The sequence below is a fragment of the Amblyraja radiata genome, chromosome 31 (genome assembly GCF_010909765.2).
Source record: "Amblyraja radiata isolate CabotCenter1 chromosome 31, sAmbRad1.1.pri, whole genome shotgun sequence".
NCBI lineage: Eukaryota > Metazoa > Chordata > Chondrichthyes > Rajiformes > Rajidae > Amblyraja > Amblyraja radiata.
This window is the reverse complement of record NC_045986.1, coordinates 27,964,191-27,986,411: the sequence shown is the minus strand read 5'-3', so window position 1 is coordinate 27,986,411 and position 22,221 is coordinate 27,964,191. Positions and strand designations below refer to the sequence as shown.

At 44.2% G+C, this 22,221-nt stretch overlaps 1 protein-coding gene and 1 long non-coding RNA gene across 2 annotated transcripts in view; both read left to right on the top strand.

The window, feature by feature from the left end:
* ssu72 (SSU72 homolog, RNA polymerase II CTD phosphatase) overlaps positions 1-22,221 on the top strand; it is a 74,092-nt gene that overhangs the window by 41,445 nt on the left and 10,426 nt on the right. The gene's annotated exons all lie outside the window — the stretch shown is intronic.
* Positions 3,389-6,141, top strand: LOC116990543. Its single transcript, XR_004416573.1, has 3 exons — positions 3,389-3,858; positions 5,213-5,215; positions 6,127-6,141. It is a non-coding gene; the product is annotated as an uncharacterized LOC116990543 (long non-coding RNA).

Here is a 22,221-nt window from a genome sequence, read left to right as displayed (position 1 = left end):
TTACAAGACAGTGCTGTAGTAACATGTTTAGGCAGCATCTCTGGAGTACATGGATCGCAGCGTTTCAGGTTGGGACCCTTCGTCAGACTGAAAAGACGTCACCCAAAACGTCGTCGATCCATGTTCTCCAGAGATGCTGACTGAGTTACTCCACCATTTTACCTTTTTTGGGGGGTTTGAGGAAAGTGGTGTCATTCTCCACCAAACTTTTTGCCATTCAGTGCTGTACCTTACAAGCTTCCTGCTGATGTGGAGAATATTTGCAGAGAATGGGAATCCTGTGTTTTCGTCCAAAAGGCGGCTTCAATTTCAGTCAGAGCTGCACTATGTATCGACGTCAGTGTACGTGTGCATTTGGTGACCAAGCTCCAAGAAGTCGACGTTCCTTTAATTATATGATGGAACAGAACTGCTGCAAAATGAATGTCCTCAACCAAACTGTCCCTACTGTTCAACCCGTCCATTTAAAAATGCAAGGGCGTGATGAGACTGCAGAAAACATACTGTTTCCCGTAACTTGAGCTCTCTGTGCCAAGACATTGGTGAAATCTTCCTCATTTTGGAAGTGAATGAAGTATGAATTTGTGAGTTGATGGATGAAGATTAAGAGTTCAAGTTTGGCACGAAGCTCAATCTTTAGTTGGACACTAGTGACCCTTGCCTCCTGGACACTCTGCCTCCACAAGATCATTAAGGTCAAAGTGCTTTAGGATAACCCACTGACCTTTATCAGTTCATTATCCTCGGCCTCAAGGCCCTAATTATACTCAATTGGCCTCAGTGGGCAAGCCCTGTTTGCACACCTGATCCCAGGCTCATGAAACATGCTATTTGGGATAACAATCTTCCTGGAGAATCTCCAAGTTGAGCAGCTTCTGTGCTAAGCTGTAATTGTATGTGTTTTGGATCGAAATCCTGCATCAGGATGAAGTGGATATGTAGCCAGTATAAAGTGAGGAGCCAGATGTGATTGGACTGAGGGGTGAAGGATGGCAGACGAATGAAACCAGGGAGAGGGGTGGAGTTGGGGAGGATGGAGGCTAGGGGGATGTTAAATGGAGGCGGATGAGGAGAGGATGAAAGTGGACATGACTGCTCGAAGATGATAAGCAGGAACGCAATGGCTACTAGTGCTGGAATCTGACAAGTGAGGGAGGTGATAATGGGAACCATTGGGAGATAGGTGAGTGGCGGACCCAACTATTGGAGTTATGTTACTAGTTCTCAAAGGTACCTTGAAAATATTAAATGAAAATTTTTAAAGAACTGCAGATGCTGGGAATATTAAAAGCGGAAAATACCGGAAAAACCTCCAACTTGGGCAGCATCTATGGAACAAGAAAGTTTCGGGTCGGAGTCACGTTTTTTGTCCGTGTGAAAAATGTGACTTCCCCATTGACTCGTAGTAATCTCTGGCTTCTTGCTGCTCAAGATAGAGAAATAGCATTTGGGGCAACTTCCCGACGGAATTTGTTCATTAGCAGCATGTGAAGGGCATGTGGCATCCACCAAGTTAAATACCTGCCCTTCTTGCACTACTCCATGTGGCAGAGTAGCGCAGCGGTAGGGTTGCTGCCAGAAACTCTTTACTGATGTTGCGTCCTTACGGGTGCTGTCTGTATGGAGTTTGTATATTTTCCCTGCGACCTCCATATGGGTTTTCTCCTGGCGCTCCAATTCCCTCCTACATTCCAAAGACCTGCAGGTTTGGTGAGTCAATTGGCTTCAGTAAAATTGTAAATTGTCCCTAGTGTGCAGGGTGATCGCTGGTCGATGTGGACTCTGTGGGCCAAAAGGCCTGTTTCTGCACTATATCTTGTCTGATGTTTGCAGATCCCACATTGGTCTCATCGTCCGGCAAAAGTCAGTCATGCAGCAGGGAAACAGGGACCCCTAGACCCAACTCGTTTCTGCCAACCAAGATATCCCATCTAAGCTAGTCCAATTTGCCTGCATTTAGTCCGTGTCCCTCTGAACCTTTCCTCTTTGAAATGCTGTTATAGTACCACTGCTGTATAACGTTAGTACCTCCACCAATGTAAAGCACTTTGGCCAACGAGAGTTGTATTTTAAATGTGCTATTTAAATAAAAGTGACTTGACTTGACCTGCCTCAACTACCTCCACTGGCAGCTCAGAAAAAGTTGCTCTTGATGCTTTCAAATTACATATCAAATCTTTCCCTTCTTACCTGGACCACACATACTGTGATTGGAAGCAGTTCATCAGAGTTGCCGTCAGATGCTTGTCAGTAGTATTTCTGGAGGAAAGAGACGTCAGATATGTCTCTTGTTTCTTGCATCATACATCCTTGCCAACATAAATCTAGCTTGGCATTTGCCTTGGGTTGGCATCATATCCCTTGGTATCCCTAACCATAAAATCTAACAGTACAAGTTGTGAAAAATTCCTGACACTGTTTAGTCTTTTGAAGCCAGTTCCAGATTTCTACTACCTTGTGTATTAAAGAGTTTTCAGGTGAGATTCCACGACGGCCTGGGTCTAATTTTAAATCATGACCTCATTTCAGATTCTTGCCTATCATCCATCCAATCATTTTAAACACTTTCCTCAGAACATGACCTTTTAAACTTGTGGGAATAAGTCAAATTTTTCAAATGTTAATAAACCTTTAAGTTCCACTTTTTATGCTTGCAAACGCAATGTTTTTTCCTAAAATTTAGACGCTATAAATAAACGCTGTGCATGAGTTTATCCCTCTTCCCAGTGGGACACAAGGCTGCAGATGCTGGAATATTGAGCAAAGAACCAACTGCCTGAGGAGCTCAGTGGGCCAGGTAGCTTCTGTGGCGGGAAAGGGTCCGACCACGTCTCGGGCCAAAGCCCTTCAGACCAAACTGGCCCCAGTGCGTTCCTCCAGCAGTTTATTATTTGCTCACTTTCCCTACTGGAGTATTTCAAATCCGTGAATTAACATGTCATTGGCATCTATTATAGACACACAATGCTGGAGTAACTCAGCAGGACAGGTAGCATCTCTGGAGTGACGTTTTGGGTCGAGACCCTTCCCTTTGTCACCCATTCCTTCTCCCCAGAGATGCTGCCTGTTCCGCTGAGTTACATAGAAACATAGAAAATAGGTGCAGGAGGAGGCCATTTGGCCCTTCGAGCCAGCACCACCATTCATTGTGATCATGGCTGATCGTCCCCAATCAATAACCATGCCTGCCTTCTCCCCTTATCCCTTGATTCCACTAGCCCCTGCAGCTCTAACTCTCTTAAATCCATCCAGTGACTTGGCCTCCACTGCCCTCTGGCAGGGAATTCCATACATTCACAACTCTCTGGGTGAGAATGTTTTTTCTCACCTCATTAAATGGCTTCCCCTTTATTCTAAGAGTTATTCCAGCATTTTGTCTGTCTTTGATGTAAACCAGCATCTGCAGTTCCTTCCTACACATTAAGATCTATTACTTTGGTTCTCGACTCATGCTTTGTGTGATTCACACATATGCGTACCTAAATTCCCTTTCTCTTTACGTACTCCGTTTAAGAAAACATTCTGGTGTTTCTTTGATTCAAGATCGTTGAGGTTTTGTTCTCACTTCTGTCGGTGGCCTCCTAAAACTTTTGTTAATGTTACCTCCCCCTTTTGTACTTTCCTTCTTGGAGAATTTACTTTCTGTTGCTAACTTTGAGTCCTCAATTGATCTGGATTTGCAACTCTTCCTTCTAAACCAGTAGGATGTGTTTAAAAAGATGGTGATATCCCCAATAGATCCCTGTGGAGCACCACATTGCTGCATCCTAGTAAATGACTGAACCCCTCATTTAAGGTGGCACAGTGATGGAGTTGCTGCCTAACATTGCCAGAAACCCGGCTCAGATCCTGTCTTTGGTTAAAGTTGTAAAATTGTCCCTAGTGTGTGCTCATGTAACTGGGATCGCTGGTAGGTGCGGACTCTGTGCTGAATGGCCTGTTTCCGTGCTGTATCTCTAAACTAAATAAAGTCCCATCTCAAAACCAGCTACTTATCCGTGTCACAACATCACCTTTGCTTACTCATTTTTATTCTCTTCCACGGGGTTTTTCTAAATATATTGAGGATTTGAATGCACCCAGTATTAACAAATAATCGCAGCACAGATTCTTTTTACAGCTGCACTGAAGTTCCCATCTCTGCAAGTTAGTCCTAGAATCATACAGCATAGAAACGGGCCCTGAGGCCCAACTTCTCCATGAGAACCAAAACACTCTATCTAAGCTCATCCTATTTAACTGCATTCAGCTCACTTTCCTCTAAACATCTCCTCTCTGTTAAGGTTCCTGCCTCAATTACTTCCTCTGGCAGCTGGTTTCAAATACCCACCACCGACAGCATGAAAACATTATCTTAGGTCTGCATGAATTAATAACTTGCTTTAATTGGATTGTCGAGGAGGTAGGTTTAAAAAAAACTTAGTTTTAGTTCGATCATGAGAGAATTCTCCTGATTCCCCTAACCTGGGTAAAAGACTGTTCACCCTCATGATTTTATGCACATGTAAGATCACCCCTCAGCGTCCTGGGCTCCAGGTAATAAAGTCCTAACCTGTCCCTATAGCTCGGGTCACATTTGAAACATTTTTGTGCATCGCTTCAGGCAATGAATGACGTCCAGTTCTCCGGGTGGGGAACCTGAAAAGAAGAGTAGACTAGTTTTAAAAGGGGTGTCCATTCAAGTTTAAAGTAATTTCAAGGTAATGTAGTAGGTGTTGAAAGCTCCGTGTCAAGTCAGCCTTCTGATTATCTAAGACTTCCTCAACAACCACCCTGCTTAATACACAAGAAATGTGACTATCTAGGCCTCCCTGGAATTATATTTTTTCCGTTTAGTTTCAGATCATAACCCTTAAATTTTAAGTCCAGTGGACAGGTTTTTGCAGGATGTCCTGCTCTCTTGCTCTAGCGGCTAAGTTTGGACTTGATTCTTTCAGATCTATCATTAAAACCTTCCAGAAATTGACTTTTCACAGCAAAAGTATTATCTGAATTTCTCATCAGAACTACGTGTTCCTGTTTGAGTGGCCAGTCACTTGGTATGGCATGCTTTGGTTTTTCCTCTCCTATTCCCCTCCCCTCCCAACTGAGGCCTTCTGCCATTCACCATTTCTCTTCACCTCAATCCCACCATCCCCTTTCTAAAAATGCCCAATAATCCCCCAGGATTAATACCTGCAAGTGCATAACAAAAACTGCTGGAGTAACTCAGTGGGTCAGGCAGCATCTGCTGGGGGTATGGATAGGTGATGTTTCAGGTCGGGACCCTTCTTGAAGATGGGTGCTGGCCTGAACAAATACTTTTGCTCTGTTTAAAACAATATTCCATGGTTGCACTTTTAAAACAAAAACTGAGTCTTCAATGCTCTGTTAGTAATACAGGACAGAAATAGACCCTTTGGCCAACCTTGTCCAAGAAGGGTTTTCTTCCCATTAGTCTGCATTAGGAACGTTTCCTTTGTTTTGGTATGTAATGGAAAAACTGGAAATTCATTGCACAGGTGTTGAGGTTTTGAATTATTTGGAATCTCTCTTCCTGAAGAACCGACTGACCAGCTCGAGGTGTTCCATTGTTAAGTATATTCGAGGCTGAACCGGTTAGAACTTTGGGGGCAGTGGATATGGCAACCTGGTGATGTGGTGGTTTGAGACACAGGAGCAGCCATGACCTATTTGAATGGAGGAACTGGCTAGACTAGTACATTGCCAACTTGTCTTCCTTGTTCTTGTAATGTGTGCCTAAAGAAGCTTGAAAGCGCACACCACCAGACTCAACAGCTTTTTCCTCTATTACTAGGCTTCTGAACCGTCCTTCCATTAGCTAGGGTACTGTCTGATTCACCTCTACCCCAATGCTGACATTGGACCTTAGACAAGGTGATGCACTGATGGAATTGATGCGCTACAATGCTGAGAACTATATTCTACATCCTGTATCATCCCCTTTGCTGTATGATCGAGTTTTGTCGAGTGTCAAAATGTGGTATGTCTGATCTGATTGGTAAGCTTGCAAATTAGTTTTTCACTGTACCGCTTTACACATCTTAGGGAGGTCACGGTGGCGCAGTGCTTGCCTTAGAGCCAATGCAGCGCCGGAGACCCCGGTTCGATCCTGACTGTACAGAGTTTGTACGTTCTCCCTGTGATCTGCGTGGATTTTTCTCTCCGAGATCTTCAGTTTCCTCCCACACTCCAAAGATGTACAGGTTTGTAGGTTAATTGGCTTGGTAAATGCAAAAATTGTCCCTAGTGGGTGTAGGGTAGTGTTAGGGTTAATGTGCGGGGATCGCTGGTCGGCGTAGGCCGAAGGGCCTGTTTCCGCAGTGTCTCTAAACTAAACATAATAATAACTCCAAACCGAAACATCAGGCCTAAACGGCGTGGCTGTAATGGAGACCTTGAAATTCTTCCACAAGAGAAAGCAAAGATTTTATTTCTCTGTGCTTATGAATATTTTAAATCATAAACCACTCCAATTAGAGCACTCAAATTCTGTAAAGGGAATACAATCCTTGTCCATGCAGATGCGTTTCTTGTAAATCTGCATTACACTATTTCCCAAGTGGAGAGTCTGAAGCAAATGCAGTAGTTTAGTTGGGTTTCATATCTCGAATTCCGTAACGTGCACCAATTCTCAATGAATTAGATTAGCCTTTCTGCTCTTGACCAGTTTTCAATTATTTCTGCACAAGAGGCTTTTAAATGTGTGTGTGCATTTCCACCATTTAGAAACTAGTCTGCCTTCAATCCAAAGTGTTGGCCTTACCTTCCCCATATTTAAGATGAGTTTATCACCATTCAATTAAACCATCAAAGTCCCTTTGCAACTTCCCTGTCAGTCAGGAGCACAGAAACGGGCCCTTCAGCTCAGAGTCTAAGCTGGTTATCAAGCACCCATTTACTACACTGATCTCACTTTATTCTCATCCATCAATTAACCTGCCAACCTGCTCAGCTTTGGGATGTGGGAGGAAGCCAGACTGCACTTTGTAGCTTGCACCTCAGTAACTGCAGGACAATAGACAATAGGTGCAGGAGTAGGCCATTTGGCCCAGCACCGCCATTCAATGTGATCTTGGCTGATCATCCCCAATCAGTACCCCGTTCCTGCCTTCTCCCCATATCCCCTGACTCCGCTATTTTTAAGAGCCCTATCTAGCTCTCTCTTGAAAGCATCCAGAGAACCTGCCTCCACCGCCCTCTGAGGCAGAGAATTCCACAGAGTCACAACTGTGAGAAAAAATGTTTCCTCGTCTCCGTTCTAAATGGCTTACCCCTTATTCTTAAACTGTGGCCCCTGGTTCTGGACTCCCCCCAACATCGGGAACATGTTTCCTGCCTCTAGCATGTCCAAACCCTTAACAATCTTATATGTTTCAATTAGATACCCTCTCTTTCTTCTAAACTCCAGAGTGTACAAGCCCAGCCAGCAGGAGTTACTTGTGGGATACTGTTCAAATCTACATTTTTACAATTATAGCCAGGCGCCATCCTTCAAATAATCACGGTTAATAGGTCAATATTTAAAAAAACAATTCTTGTATTTTAATTTGTTTTACTATTGATATTTAAATATTTTCTTTCATTCGACTGATACCAGATGTGAAGTGGCGTGGCATTGCTGGAATTGTTATCATTATCTTGCAATAGAAGTAGAATCAGGCTATTTCGAAAAGATACAAAGTGCTGGAGTAATTCAGCAGGTCGGCAGTATTTCTGGAGAACATAGATGGGTGACACTTTGAGTCAGGACCCTACAGACCCAGTCTGAAGAAGAGTCCTGACCCAAAATGTCTCCCATCTGCCTTCTCCAGAGATGCCTCCTAACCTGATAAATTATTATTAACCCTATCTTTTGTAAACTAAACTGCAGTCCCTTGTGTCTCCATTGGGCCATTCAGCATATTTCTCAAGCATATTTATGTAGCTTCTCATATTTTTGGAGGAACACACAGTGCTGGAGTAATTCAGCGGCTCAGGCAGCATCTCTGGGGGACATGGTTCGGACCCTTCAGCCTAAATACAGTTAAACTATATTAAATGTAATATTTACAAAATCCTGCAAGAATATGATATGGAGTGAAACCTCTTTCATCTTTGCCGTGTGTTCTTTCACAATTTCCAATGGACCAAATTGTCTCAGTAAAATTAAAAGCTTGAAGCAGGATTTTGATAATTGACACTGACTGTGACTGACTTGGTTTTGATCCACGTTGTCTTTGAATCGGGGCATATGTTTTTCCTACATAGAATCAAACAACTCCCGAGGTGCCTGTCTTTGCTTACAGGCAACCTTCTGAATGAATAAAGCTTGCTTCCTATCGGGGGAGAAAAAGCCGCTGAGTTACACAAGCACATTGTGTTCGACACAATATTCCAGTATCTACAGTTCCTTGTATCTCAGGTTTTTGGGAGGGGTGGTGAGGGGTAAACAAAGAGTCCCACATTTTGACTCCATTTAATGATGCCCACATGACCTCATCCCTTACTGACGCAACTCTATTGTTGAAGTTGCATCCTTTATTTTGACCTCTACTACGGGAGGAATGGATGCAGTGAATGCATAACCTCTGAAACGAGACTGCTGCTGCAAATTCACCCGAACCCAAAGGACTTTTCCATCCAGCATGTGCTGAATGATGCCTCCTGTGTTAGAGGTTTCATGCTTTTTGGTTCCCTAATGTAAAAAAACATATATTTTCTTAAAAATATATTTAAAAAGCATTTCTATGCTGGGGAATGGGAATAACTATAACATCCCACATGGGATGCAGTGGAGCTGACGCATGCTCTTGATGCTGAGTGAAACCTTATAGATTCAGCAATATTCCTCAACCGCAGTGTGAGACTATTGCAGCCTATTGAACCGTGAGATTTTTCACTTGTCAGTCTGTGCTGAATTACATTTGTGATCGTGACTCAATTTGCCAGGCGAGTGATTGACACTTGCTGGTCCGTTTAACATGAAGGCGGGTAGAATTGTAGCCGGAAAAATGCATGTCCCATTAAACTGTTCTCTGATGCCCGGTTGAAGGACTGGAGTTAGTAAGCCAACTTGTGCTGTGATGTGTAGAAAGGAACTGCAGATGCTGGTTTAATACCGAAGATGGACATAAAGTGCTGTAGTTGCTCAGCGGGTTGGGCAGCATCTCTGGAGAAAACGGATGTGTGGCGTTTCGGGTTGGAACCCTTCAAACTGAAAGTAGAGAGGAGGGCGTGACTTGCTGTGATTTTCGACACACTCTATATTGCAGCAAAGATTAGCAATGTGACTAATCCTGCATCCCGGATCCCAATCCATTGTCCTGTGAATTACAGGTTAAATGTAACGAGTGATAGACACACACTTTTATGTCCATCCTGTTGTAGAGAGTGATACACTTGCTAAATGTAACTAGTCTTTTTTTGCCATCATTATCTTTAGTTAAGAGTCTGTGCTTGCTCTATAATTGCAAGTGCATTTTTCTGTCCTGTGGACTGAAATTTGTTTGAAGATGTTCACAATGACAAATATTTAACTCGTCACAAGTTGGGCAGATTTTCCCCATGGTGTCAATTTAAAACTGAGATTTGAATCACATTGACTGTGTTTTTAAAAACTATTTCAAGATTCTATGATCTTTGGAATGAGAGGCAGCAATGCTTATTACAACAAATTTACATCATCTTTTAGTCTAAATTGGCTCTCAAAGGTATTTTTGAGGTATTTTCTAAACAATTACAAGAAAAAAGTTATCTTATGGGTATGACTGTAAGCGTAAGTATGTAAATTTTATTTATATAGCACATTTAAATCAACCCGCGTTGAAACCAAAGTGCTTTACATAGAAAAGAATAATTAAGTTTCCGTACATCCATAGAAAAATTTTAAAAATTCGACAAGTATCTACCGATTTTTCTGATGAGGGAAATTGTAATGAGATACTCCACTATTCCGTAAGCTTGATTCTCGTACCTCTTTGGGATCAACAGGATACTTCATAGATCTGGTGAAGGGTTTCGGCCCGAAACGTTGCCTATTTCCTTCGCTCCATAGATGCTGCTGCACCCGCTGAGTTTCCCCAGCAATTTTGTGTACTTCGTAGATCTGCTTAGTTACCCACTGTGTGATCCCAGCGGTTTTGGGACTTTTGAATGTAGTTTTACCCAGTCATGAGACTGCGTCTCCTTTCCTCAGCAGTTGCTATGGAAATGCGATTCATTCAGCTCCTTCTCATTGGCACAGATAAGGGGCCTGTCCCACCTTCCTGAGTTACTCACAAATTCTCCCGAGTTTTCCCCTTGATTCAAACTCGGAGAATTACGGTAATAGCCAGCTGTTGGTATTCTTGGCTTTTTTGTTTTTACTCATGGACATTTTTCAACATGCTGATAAACCGTCCCGACTTACCTGATGCCCCGAGTACCTACGGCTGGCATAACGAGCCGCTACGAAATATCTACGGCGAACCGCTACGAAATATCTACGGTCTCAATACGGACATTCTCCGAGTTTGAATCAAGGGGAAAACTCGGGAGAATTCGTGAGTAACTCAGGAAAGTGGGACAGGCCCTTAAAGTGAGCGGTCCGTCTTTTCCCCCAAGGTAGAGCAGTCCAGAACAAGAGGGCATGGTTTGAGGTGAAAGGCAAAAGATTTAAGAGATGGGGAAGGGATGGGCAGTCTTTTTCTGCACAGTGAGTTTATGGAATAAGCTGCCAGAGAAAGCTGTTTGGGGGTAGGTACAATGATGTTGAAAATACATATACAAGTACATTGATAAGAGGTACATGAGTATCTGGGCCAAATGCAGGCAAATATTGTAAACTAACGATCTTAGTTATAAGATAGTCTGAAGAAGGGTTTCGGCCCGAAACGTTGCCTATTTCCTTCGCTCCATAGTTGCTGCTGCACCCGCTGAGTTTCTCCAGCACTTTTGTCTACCTTCGATTTTCCTGCATCTGCAGTTCCTTCTTAAACATCTTAGTTATAAAACTTGGTCAGCATGGATGAGTTGTGCTGTGCTCTATGACTGACTGACTCGGCTCTGAAATCTAGGAGGATGACTGATGCCTGAGAGGCGATTGTCCAGTTATAATTAAGAAGGTGTGTAGGGAATTGTCTAGAGAATGGAAGGCCAATATTGGGTGTTTGTAGTCCTTTGCTGACAAAAGTGAGACATGGAACTCTGACCCGGAGAAAGGCTGTGCCAATGGTTTGTAACTATTGCAGAAAGATTTGTTTTTTTTAAAGCATGGTGAGGGATTTATTACCTTAGTGCCCTAAATAGTTTATTTAGGGTTTTACCTGTTTGAGTTCTGCAGTCAGGAGTGAGATACCCGACTGGAAAACCAGTCTGAAGAAGGGTCTCGGCCCAAAACGTCACGCATTCCTTCTTTCCATAGATGCTGCCTCACCCGCTGAGTTACTCCAGCATTTTGTGTCTACCTTTGAAAACCAGAATGATAGGTTATTATTTAATTGTATTTAGTTACGAGTGTATTCTCATGAGATTCAACCTTTTCCTACATTGTTTAATGCAATTTTTAATGTACTACATTTTATTATTTTGCCTTGGTTGAAACCGTAAAGTTAACGCACCATTGAGGAGTGTTGATATTAAGGAGGACAGAAGTGCTGGAATAATTCAGGGAGCTGGGTAGCATCTGTGGAAGGTATGAACAGGCGACATTTCAGGTCGGGACCTTTCTACAGACTGACGTGAGTGTTCAATGTTCAGTCTTCACCTGCCACAGCATCATTGCAATGCCTCACTGACCCAATGTGTGTGGCTCGCCACCACACTCAGGCTCACCAACAAAGACTGCACAACTGACATTATTATACTCGATGATCAACTGAAACCCCACACTACAAATTAAATGTTCATCTATGTTCAAATCCCTTCAGGATCCCTGTACCTGCTCTCGCCTCCATTCTCAGTAGCTGCATCAACTCCTTCAACTATGCATTCTCTATCCTGCAGCCCAACATTTTCTAGGTTTTTGGCCCTTGACCACCAGAATATTCTCCTTGAACTCTTATCCACTCCCTCCCCCCTTCCACATGCCTCTACTCTTGAGGCATGTAAGACCTCTGAAACCTTTGGTTCTAAAGTAATCTCCTCTGATTCAATCTGCAGCGATTCCTGTGCAATGCCTTGGCAGGGTTCGCTGCGTTTAAGGTGCTTTGTAATTATAAGTTATTGCCATGTCTTTGACATGGTCACTGAATAGCTGAAATGTCAGGCCACTGGGATTTTCTAGTTTAAATACAGGAAGAATGAATCCAGACGGCAGCATTTCTGCTTAACGTAGCATTCCCTGCAGCGGAGGGTCATTCCAGGTGTGTGGAGAAGGATGACTACCTGATCTTTGTGCAGGTGAGCTTGCTACCCACTCAGCCCTAATTCAGAGGCTGAGATTTGTTTTGTTCATGGTCTCTCCTGCACCTCAACTTCTGCAAGCTTCGCCTGCTTCTGTTTAGGTGTTCATGTTATTTTCCCAGTCCCACCTCTCTCTACTTTCCAGTGAATGTGCCATTCCTATATCCCTTATATCCCAGTAGCTTTGAACTGGCTGGCGTGCGTGTGTGTCCCTTCCTTTATTCTCAGTTCTGATCCCCCTCCAGACAGTAGAGGCTAAAACCCGAGAGGTTTAAAGTATCCAGTGTGTGTTGCATTTGTGTCTCAGATTTAATTTATTTTTCCAAGATGGCGCCCATCCCAGGCAGTTATTTCCATGCTAGCCGCAGAAGCAGATCTACAATCACATATTACAACCGCTCCACACTTTTAAATCTACTCCAGTAACATTTCTGATGTATTTGTGCTCAAAGTTAAAACATTCATCGTCCTCGGCTCCATAGTCATAGAATCATACTGTGTCGCAACATCTTGCCTAGACCGACCAACATGTCCCATCTACACTAGTCCCTTCTGCCTGCGTTTGGGCATTTCCCTCTAAACCTGTCCTATCCATGTACCTGTCTAAATGTTTCTTAAACGTTGCGATAGTCGCTGCCTCAACCACCTCCTCTGGCAGCTCGTTCCATCGTGTCAGCCGAAAGAAAAACCTGTGCAGATGATACCCCTACATGGGATGTGGGGTGAAAATTTTCCCAAACAGTGTGGCTGGGTTTAGTTTCAGTAAGTGAGATGGCCCCCTTTAAGATTGAGATGAGAAGCAATCTATTGGCATCGTGAGTCTTTTGAGTTCTCTATCCAGAGCTGTGAAGGCAGTCATTTAATACAATCAAATCTGAGAAGTTTGTCATTACAGGAATCTGGACTTGAGACAAAGGTCTGATCAACCAAAATGTATGGAATAGTACAGAAGGTTTGAACTGTTTGACCTACCTTTGCTCCTATCTCTCGATCTACCTTTATCCTTGCTATCTTCTCCCCATTCTCCATTACCTTCTGTAAGTAAGATCCAACAGTTAGCTTCTAAGTTAAACCTCCCATCGTGGCTTTGGTTTTACTCAATTGATAATTCCCAGCATTCCGTTGACTGTACTTAAGTTTTGTGTCAGAGTTTAAGATTGCTCCCATGATTCCTTAATTGAGAATAATGCTACTTGCCTTTGTCTCGGTACACCAGTCTTCTGCTGATGTCGCTGTTTGCTGCCATTACTTTGCCAAGTCATGTCGTGGTGCAGGGTTTAAGTCACGGTGACTACCAACAGCCCGCAACCGTGGGTTTTATGAAACGGCCAGTTTAATTGCCGGTGAGCTCGTGGTTTCACAGTTGTGACAAACTGCAGTGCTGTAGAAATCCTTCACCATAGCTTGAAGTTGAATTCCGATTGATCTCAATCACCTGGATGCAAACTCGCTCCCTTCCCCGTACCTAATGAATAGGTTTGCCAGATGATGTGGCTGGATAGGCCTGCCTGGGGAGGATGTTTCCACTGGTGGGAGAGTCTCAGACAAGAGGTCATAGTCTCAGACGTTCTTTAGGAAAGAAATGACGAGAAATATATTTTGTTAAAGGGTGGTAAGTCCGTGTCGATCGTTGCCACAGAAGTTGTGGAGGCCAAGTCAATGGATATTTTGAAGTCAGAGATAGATAAATTCTTGTTTAGTACGGGTGTCAGGGGTTATGGGCAGAAGGCAGGAGAATGGGGTTAGGACAATAGACAACAGCTGCAGGAGTAGGTCATTCGGCCCTTCGAGCCAGCACCGCCATTTAGTGTGATCGTGGCTGTTCATCCAGAATCAGTACCCCATTCCTGCCTTCTCCCCATATCCCTTGACTCTGCTATCTTTAAGAGGTCCATCTAACTCTCTCTTGAAAGCATCCAAAGAATCAGCCTCCACTGGCTTTTGAGGCGGAGAATTCCACAGATTCACAACTCTCTGGGTGAAAATGTTTTTCCTCATCTCCGTTCTAAATGGCCTACTGCTTATTCTTAAACTGTGGCCCCTGGTTTTGGACTCCCCCAACATCGGGAACATGTTTCTTGCCTCTAGCGTGCCCAATCCCTTAATAATCTTATATGTTTCAATAAGATACCCTCTCATCCTTCTAAATTCCAGTGTGTGTAAGCCCAGTCGCTCCATTCTTTCAACATATGACAGTCCAGCCTTCCCGGGAATTAACCTTGTGAACCTACGCTGCACTCCCTCAATAGCAAGAGTGTCCTTCCTCAAATTTGTAGACCAAAACTGCACAATACTCCAGGTATGGTCTCACCAGGGCCCTGTACAACAGCAGAAGGACCTCTTTGCTCCTATGCTCAACTCCTCTTGTTATGAAGAACAACATGCCATTGGCTTTCTTCACTGCCTGCTGTACCTGCATGCTTACTTGGAGAGATTGATCAGCCATGATTGAATGGAAAGTAGACATGATGGGCCGAATGGCCTAATTCTGATCCGATCACTTATGAACTTATTGTTGCAACTATTGATATACACAAATTCTACTTCTATCCTGAGATTTTTGAATTACAAACACATCCATTTATGCTCTCAGAAGTAAATGCAAGACTAACTGCTGTGTGTGAACAATTGAAGGTTAAATGCTTATTTAGAAACTTTCCCATGAAACCTGAATTTAGGTTTAAGCTGCTGGTATATTTTTTCATAGAATTTAGAACTGTACAGCACAGGAACAGGCCCTTCAGCCCACAATGTCTGTGCCGAACATGTTGCCAAGTGCCCTTATCTGCCTGAGCATGATCCATATCCACCATTCCATGCACTTCCATGTGTTTATCCAAAAAGTTTCAAATGCCACTATCTTATCTGCGTCCACCACCACCACACCCCCCCCCCCCCCCCTTGCCACTTACCACCCTCTGTTTAAAAAACAAACTTGCTCCACATGTCTCATTTAAACTATGTCCCTGTCACCTTTAAAGCTATGCCTTCTGGAAATTATGTAACAAAATTGAACTGCAGATGCTGGTTTCTACCAATGATACTCAAAGTGTTGGAGTAACTCAACAGGTCAGGCAGCATCTCTGGAGAACATGGATAGGTGACGTTTCGGGACAGGACCCTTCTTCAGGTGACCTATCTATGTTTGCCAGTGATGCTGCCTGACCCGCTGAGTTACTCCAGCATTTAGTGTCCTTGTATTTGATATTTCCATCCTGGGAACTAGATTCTTCAATGCATCTCATAATTTTGCATACTTCCATCAGGTACACCCGCATCCTCCGGCGTTCCTTGTCTTCTAGTGCAGCGCGTGTGCTTTTTTTTTGCCTAAAATATACCACTCGCATCTATCTTGAACTGTTTGGCACAAGAGTGCACTCAACTGTGTCAGCAGCTGCTCAAAGCGTAGCCGTTTGCCATTGTTCCTTTCGTGTCAGCAACTATTTATTTTACGAGGTTCCATGCTTTAAAATTATTTAATGTATTAAAAAATAAACTTTGCAACGGATTGCTGGCTTGCCATGGGTGATGTGTTGCCAATCTAAAAAGCACCCATGCATTATCTCCAGGCACACATCAATCCATGCTGCTAGTTTATCTTAGTACCATTGGCCTGAAATGTAATGTATCTGGCACTTGATATACATTATGGCCCTGTCCCACAATGCGAGTTCATTCCAAGAGCTCTCCCGAGTTAAAAAAAAAAATCAGACTCGTGGTAAGCACGGAGAATGAACGTAGCGGGTACGTCGGAGCTCGGGCACGTCTCTTAGCGGCTCGTAACGCTAACGGCAGGTACTCGGGAAGACTCGCTAATGGCAGGTAAGCTCGGGAAGACTCATGAAGATTTTTCAACATGTTGAAAAATGTCCACGAGAGCCCCGAGTACCGACGAACGGCCATTACCGTAAATCTCCGAGTTCGAATCAGGGCAAACTCGGGAGAACTCTTTGAATGAACTCGTACAGTGGGACAGGGCTTTTAGGATTTCAGACTTCCTACATTAGGGCTGTACGGTGGCGCAGCAATAGAGTCGCTGCCTCAAAACGCCAGAGACCCGGGTTCCATCCTGACCACGGGTGCTGTCTGCACGGAGTTTGTACGTTCTTCCCGTGACCTCGTGGGTTTTCTCTGGGATCTTCGGTTTCATCCCACACTCCCAAGACGTACGTTTGTAGGTTAATTAGTTTGGTAACATTGTAAATTGTCCCTAGTGTGTGTAGGAAGGATAGTGTTAGTGTGCGGGGATCGTTCGTCGGTGCGGACTCGGTGGGCCGAAGGGCCTGTTTCCGTGCTGTATCTCTAATCTAAACAGTGCATCCATTGCATTACGTGTAGGCATGGCTAAATGTAATTCTACAGTGCAGTCATGACCTACCTTTTACAGACCCACACACAATGTCCTAATTTCATCCTCTCCATCCCCATAAAATTGCTGAGGCATTGCTTCTCTGTATGCTATAACACCATTAATTTACTCAATAATTCCCTTGCCCCCGTCCTTCCCAAAGCTCACCGTAACATCTGGAGATTAAAGGTCTCATAATGTACCTCCCACACGCTCCCCAGTCTCATCAAAAGGGAGTTGTTTTTGCATCACAGTGCAACTGCTCTGCTGATTTTATCCCAAACCTTCCAAGTCATCACAAGCAATTCAGAGTTAACGATGTGGTCACCTTTGCCTTCCAGATCGCTTTGTCATGTTCCACAAGTCTGTTTCTCTCAAAGATATTTGCAATTCAATGCATTTTATTCTGACCTTCTGTAATCTCACTCAACCCGAGTTGCGGTCAATGACCTCGACATGTCCTTTGACTTTATGTCGTCTGCCTGGTGCCAGAATCGCCATCCACTGACAAGAAACCAGTGCAAACTGTGCATGCAAACCTGTAACCAATTCAGTCTGAAGAAGGGCCTCCACCCAAAACGTCACCCATTCCTTCTCTCCAGCGATGCCGCCTGTCCCGCTGACTTACTCCAGCATTTTGTGTCTGGATCTTCAGCTGCTTCATTTACTGGTTACCAAGCAAATATCACTGCAGCATTATTTATCCAATCCTTTTGCGTTATTTAGTTTGTTTATATCTAACTTGGAGACCAGCACGAATGCCTGGTCCTGTATCTGTGATAGCTCGTTCCTTAGAAACCTCACCACTACAGTTAACTTTCTAACAATAGTAATTTGGCTCCCAGTTCTATCCCATCTGAAACCAAGGTTGTCAAATCTGTGATGCCATCCGTCTCCATGGTAACAAACCCTCCTACTTATTCTTTGGTGCGATTCTTCATTCTGTTTTATTCAGTATTGTTATTCTCCCGACATTTTTCTGCTGGTTCAATATTTGCATCCCTCCCTCACCCAAATCTCCCCATTCTCCATCCGTGGACATTGGCACCAATGTGGGAATCTATCTGTGCATTCTCCGTTGGGTTTGAGGGTTTATTGCAGTAGTTATTCTCAACAGAGTTTGAATCGGCTGGTCATAACAGATAACATAAATGTGTAAATACAAACTCCAGAAGCTGGTTTACACTGAAGATGGACACAAATTGCTGGAGTAATTCAGCGGGACAGGCGGCGTCTCTGGAGAGAAGGAATCGTCTCGATCTGAAATGTCACCCATTCCTTCTCTCCAGAGACGCTGCCTGTCCCGCTGAGTTACTCCAGCATTTTGTCTATCTTCAATATATAACGTGTTCTCAGCAAAGAAACCTGACGTCTTATCTGTATGAAAATTCTCATTTGCCTTTTGAGGACAATTTATAGAATTTAAACAATCTCTCATCACGCAAGTGCTTGCGTGTGAATGGGGAGAATGGATGGGTTCTCTTGAAAGAAAGATTGAGGAGTGAACTTTTAAGAAGACTTAAATTCTTAATTTTTTTTGTATCCGGTAAATGTAGAGAATGTTGTTGCTTGTGGGGTAAAGCATAACGAGACCATCGATACAAGATCAAGAAATTAAATCTGAATTCCCAATAAATACTTGCGCATCCAAAGCATGGCAAGAGATTGGGACTTGCTACCGTAGGAAGTGGAATGGATGCATTTATAAGGAGACTGGAGAAAGGCAAGAGGGGGGGAAAGAGTTCCGAGATTCCGATGAGGAAAGGCAGGAGGAGGCTTGAGTGGAACAGAGATGCCTGTGTCAATTGGTTTAGTTGAACACCCTGCTGTGCTATTTATTTTATCATTGTCGCTTGTAAATGCCGTTTTTGTTGTGCCATCCAGTCAGCCGAAAGACTTTACGATTACATTCAAGCCATTTTGACAGATGGCACAATGGGCTAAGTGTTCGGCTGGCGACCGGAAGGTAGCCGGTTCGAATCCCGCTTGGAGTGCATACTGTCGTTGTGTCCTTGGGCAAGACTCTTCACCCACCTTTGCCTGTGTGTGAATGTGTTTGAATGTGTGTGAGTGATTGGTGGTGGTCGGAGGGGCCGTAGGCGCAGATTGGCAGCCACGCTTCCGTCAGTCTGCCCCAGGGCAGCTGTGGCTACAGAAGTAGCTTACCACCACCGAGTGTGACTGAGGAGTGAATGAATAATGCGATGTAAAGCGCCTTGAGTATTAGAAAGGCGCTATATAAATCCCATCCATTATTATTATTATTCAGTGTATGGATACAGGATAAAGGGACAACATTTAATGCAAGATAAAGTCCAATAAAGTTTTATTAAAGATAGTTCTCCAATGAGGTGGATGGTGGGTCAGGACTGCACTCCAGCTGATGAGAGGACCGTTCAGTTGCCTGAAGTTTTCAAGCTTCTGTACCTCTTGCCTGGTGAGAGAGGGGAACAGAGAGAGTGACTGGGGTGATTGTAATATGAACCAGGCAAACTGGGCTGTGAGCGCTGAGGCTTTAACACAATGAAACTGCTCTCTGCTTTAATTTAACTCTGGCATTTTAATGCAGTTTGATATCCAAGTGGAAAATAGGGCAGTGAATGTTAATGACCCAGCGACCATTGACTTGCTCTGGATAGATAGGTAGCATGTCTTTTGATGAACCAGAGTTATTGGGTTTGAATTGATGTTCTGGTCCAGTGCACATGTGGTTTTGAATGCTGGAGCAGTACTGCCATTGGGGCTGTGGCCCACTTGTGTGGACGTATTGGCACATGTAGGTAGAGTACATCCCTCTCCCATCATTTGATACAAGATGAATCATTTTAAAGGAGATGTGAAAACCGACATCAGAAGTCATTTGTGTTCAAAGCAGAGGGGCAGATGAACAAAACAGTTGATAAATTCCATGTACTTCATAAATAGGGATCAGTCACCCTGCTTTCTTCCCCTCTCTCCTAGTTGGGGAGAATCCTGCATTTCCTCTGCTGTCTCTATATCCCAAACACTCTGGAGTTTAGAAGGATGAGAGGATATCTCGTTGAAACATATAAGATTGTTAAGGGCTTGGACACGCAAGAGGCAGGAAACATGTTCCCGATGTTGGGGGAGTCCAGAACCAGGGGCCACACAGTTTAAGAATAAGGAGTAAGCCATTTAGAACGGAGACGAGGAAACACTTTTTCTCACAGCGTGGTGAGTCTGTGGAATTCTCTGCCTCAGAGGGCGGTGGAGGCAGGTTCTCTGGATGCTTTCAAGAGAGCTAGATAGGGCTCTTAAAGATAGCGGAGTCAGGGGATATGGGGAGAAGGCAGGAACGGGGTACTGATTGGGGATGATCAGCCATGATTCAAGAGTTTATTGTCATGTGTCCCTGATAGGACAATGAAATTCTTGCTTTGATCACATTGAATGGCGGTGCTGGCTCGAATGGCCTACTCCTGCACCTATTGTCTATTAGAAGTCCATGTAGAGGTCGGGAGGTGGCAATGTTAGATTGTCTATTAAGAGACTTGGATCTTCTCTCCCACAGACTTGGGAGACTGCGTACACCAGGAGAGCAGGCACAGTTGCACCTTGGTAGAGTTGATGCCTTACCGCTCCAGAAATCTGGGTTCAATTCTGACTACGGGTGCTGTCTGTACGGAGTTTGTACTTTCTCCCAATGATCGTGTGGTGTTTATCCGGACGGGTGCTCCGGTTTCCTCGCACGTTCCAAAGCAGTGTAGGTTTGTAGGTTAATCTGCTTCTGTAAGTTGTTCTACTAAACTAGGATAGAACTGGTGTACGGGTGATCGTGGGTCAGCGCTGACTCGCTGGGCCGAAGGGCCTGTTTCCATGCTGTATCTCTAAACTAAAACTAAACCAAGTTCCTTGAATTTGACAATAGACAATGGACAATATGTGCAGGAGTAGGCCATTCGGCCCTTCGAGCCAGCACCGCCATTCAATGTGATCATGGCTGATCCTCCCCAATCAGTACCCCGTTCCTGCCTTCTCCCCATATCCCCTGACTCCGCTATTTGTAAGAGCCCTATCTAGCTCTCTCTTGAAAGCATCCAGAGAACCTGCCTCCACCACCCTCTGAGGCAGTGAGGCAGAGGCACGTTTTGTCACAAAAACATAGTGTAGATTTCAAATAGCACTTGAGCAATTAAAATGCAGTGGGGAACCTGCAAATCATTTAAATACTGTGTACAAACTTGCAGTACGCTCAAGTTTACGTAACACAACTGCTTGCTATTCTAGGCTCCTTGCATGAGTGATTAACCAAGTGAAATTTTCAAGAATTTGATTTGAGAATTAAGGGACAGAAGTTTAGGGGTAACATGAGGGGGAACTTCTTTACTCGGAGAGTGGTAGCTGTGTGGAATGACCTTCCAGTGGAAGTGGTGGAGGCAGGTTCGATTTTATCATTTAAAAATAAATTGGATAGGTATATGGACGGGAAAGGAATGGAAGGTTATGGTCTGAGTGCAGGTAGATGGGACTAGGTGAGAGTAAGTGTTCGGCACGGACTAGAAGGGCCGAGATGGCCTGTTTCCGTGCTGTGATTATTATATGGTTATATAAGAAGGAACTGCAAATGCTGGATATCGAAGGTAGACAAAATTGGTGGAGAAACTCAGCGGGTGCGGGAGCACCCGCTGAGTTTCTCCAGCAATTTTGTCAACCAAGTAAAATTGTTCAATAAGAGAGTGTCTCATAGACCTACAAGGAGAAGATAATGTGGGGAGAAGCCCTGCTTGCCAGCCATGAAGGAATTGTAGAGTCCACCTGTCCGACGTGCTGAGTTGACGGACTCTGATCCAAATCTGCAATGTGTTGCCCAGGACACGTGATTGGGAATGGGAAAACCTCTATTTGGCGCTTCTTCAGAGCCATTCTTTCCCAAGTTTCTCGTATGGCCGTCACACTGACTGCAGAGTTTCCTGTTCAGGAATGACGCTCCTTTTTCCCAACCTATCTGTGAATCCCAACCGTTGCTGCTGGTGAATATTCCACAGCAGTGAACGATTCCTCAGGTGAATGGGTTTGGAACGTTGCCCAGAGCGAGGGAGTTTGTTTGGAAAGGCTTCCTTGCTGCAGTCAATCTGCTTCAAGGCCCTTTCCCTCCCCATCAGTCATCCACTACTGGCCAACCTGGCGTTGAATGAGTGGGAAGGATTGAGCACAGGAGGAGAACTGTAGTACGACGTCGGGAATAGACTGTCGGTATCTGTAAACCATGTTGGGTCTAAACTGGGAGGTAGGAAGCCCAGAGGCACAAGATGCAGCAGCACATATTTCACTTGGACAGCTTGCAACCCAGTGGTATGAGTGTTGATTTCCGTGAATTTTTAAGTAACCCCTGAATTCCTCTCTCCCCCACCCTAGTCCCACTGCTCGCATTCCTGTAGACCTGTGTTATCATCTCTTCCTCAGCCAACAATGGACCATGATGGGCTCCACCCTTCCTTGGTCATCTGTTGTTGGCCCTGCTTTGTTCTGGCCTTCTCCTACCTCCAGTT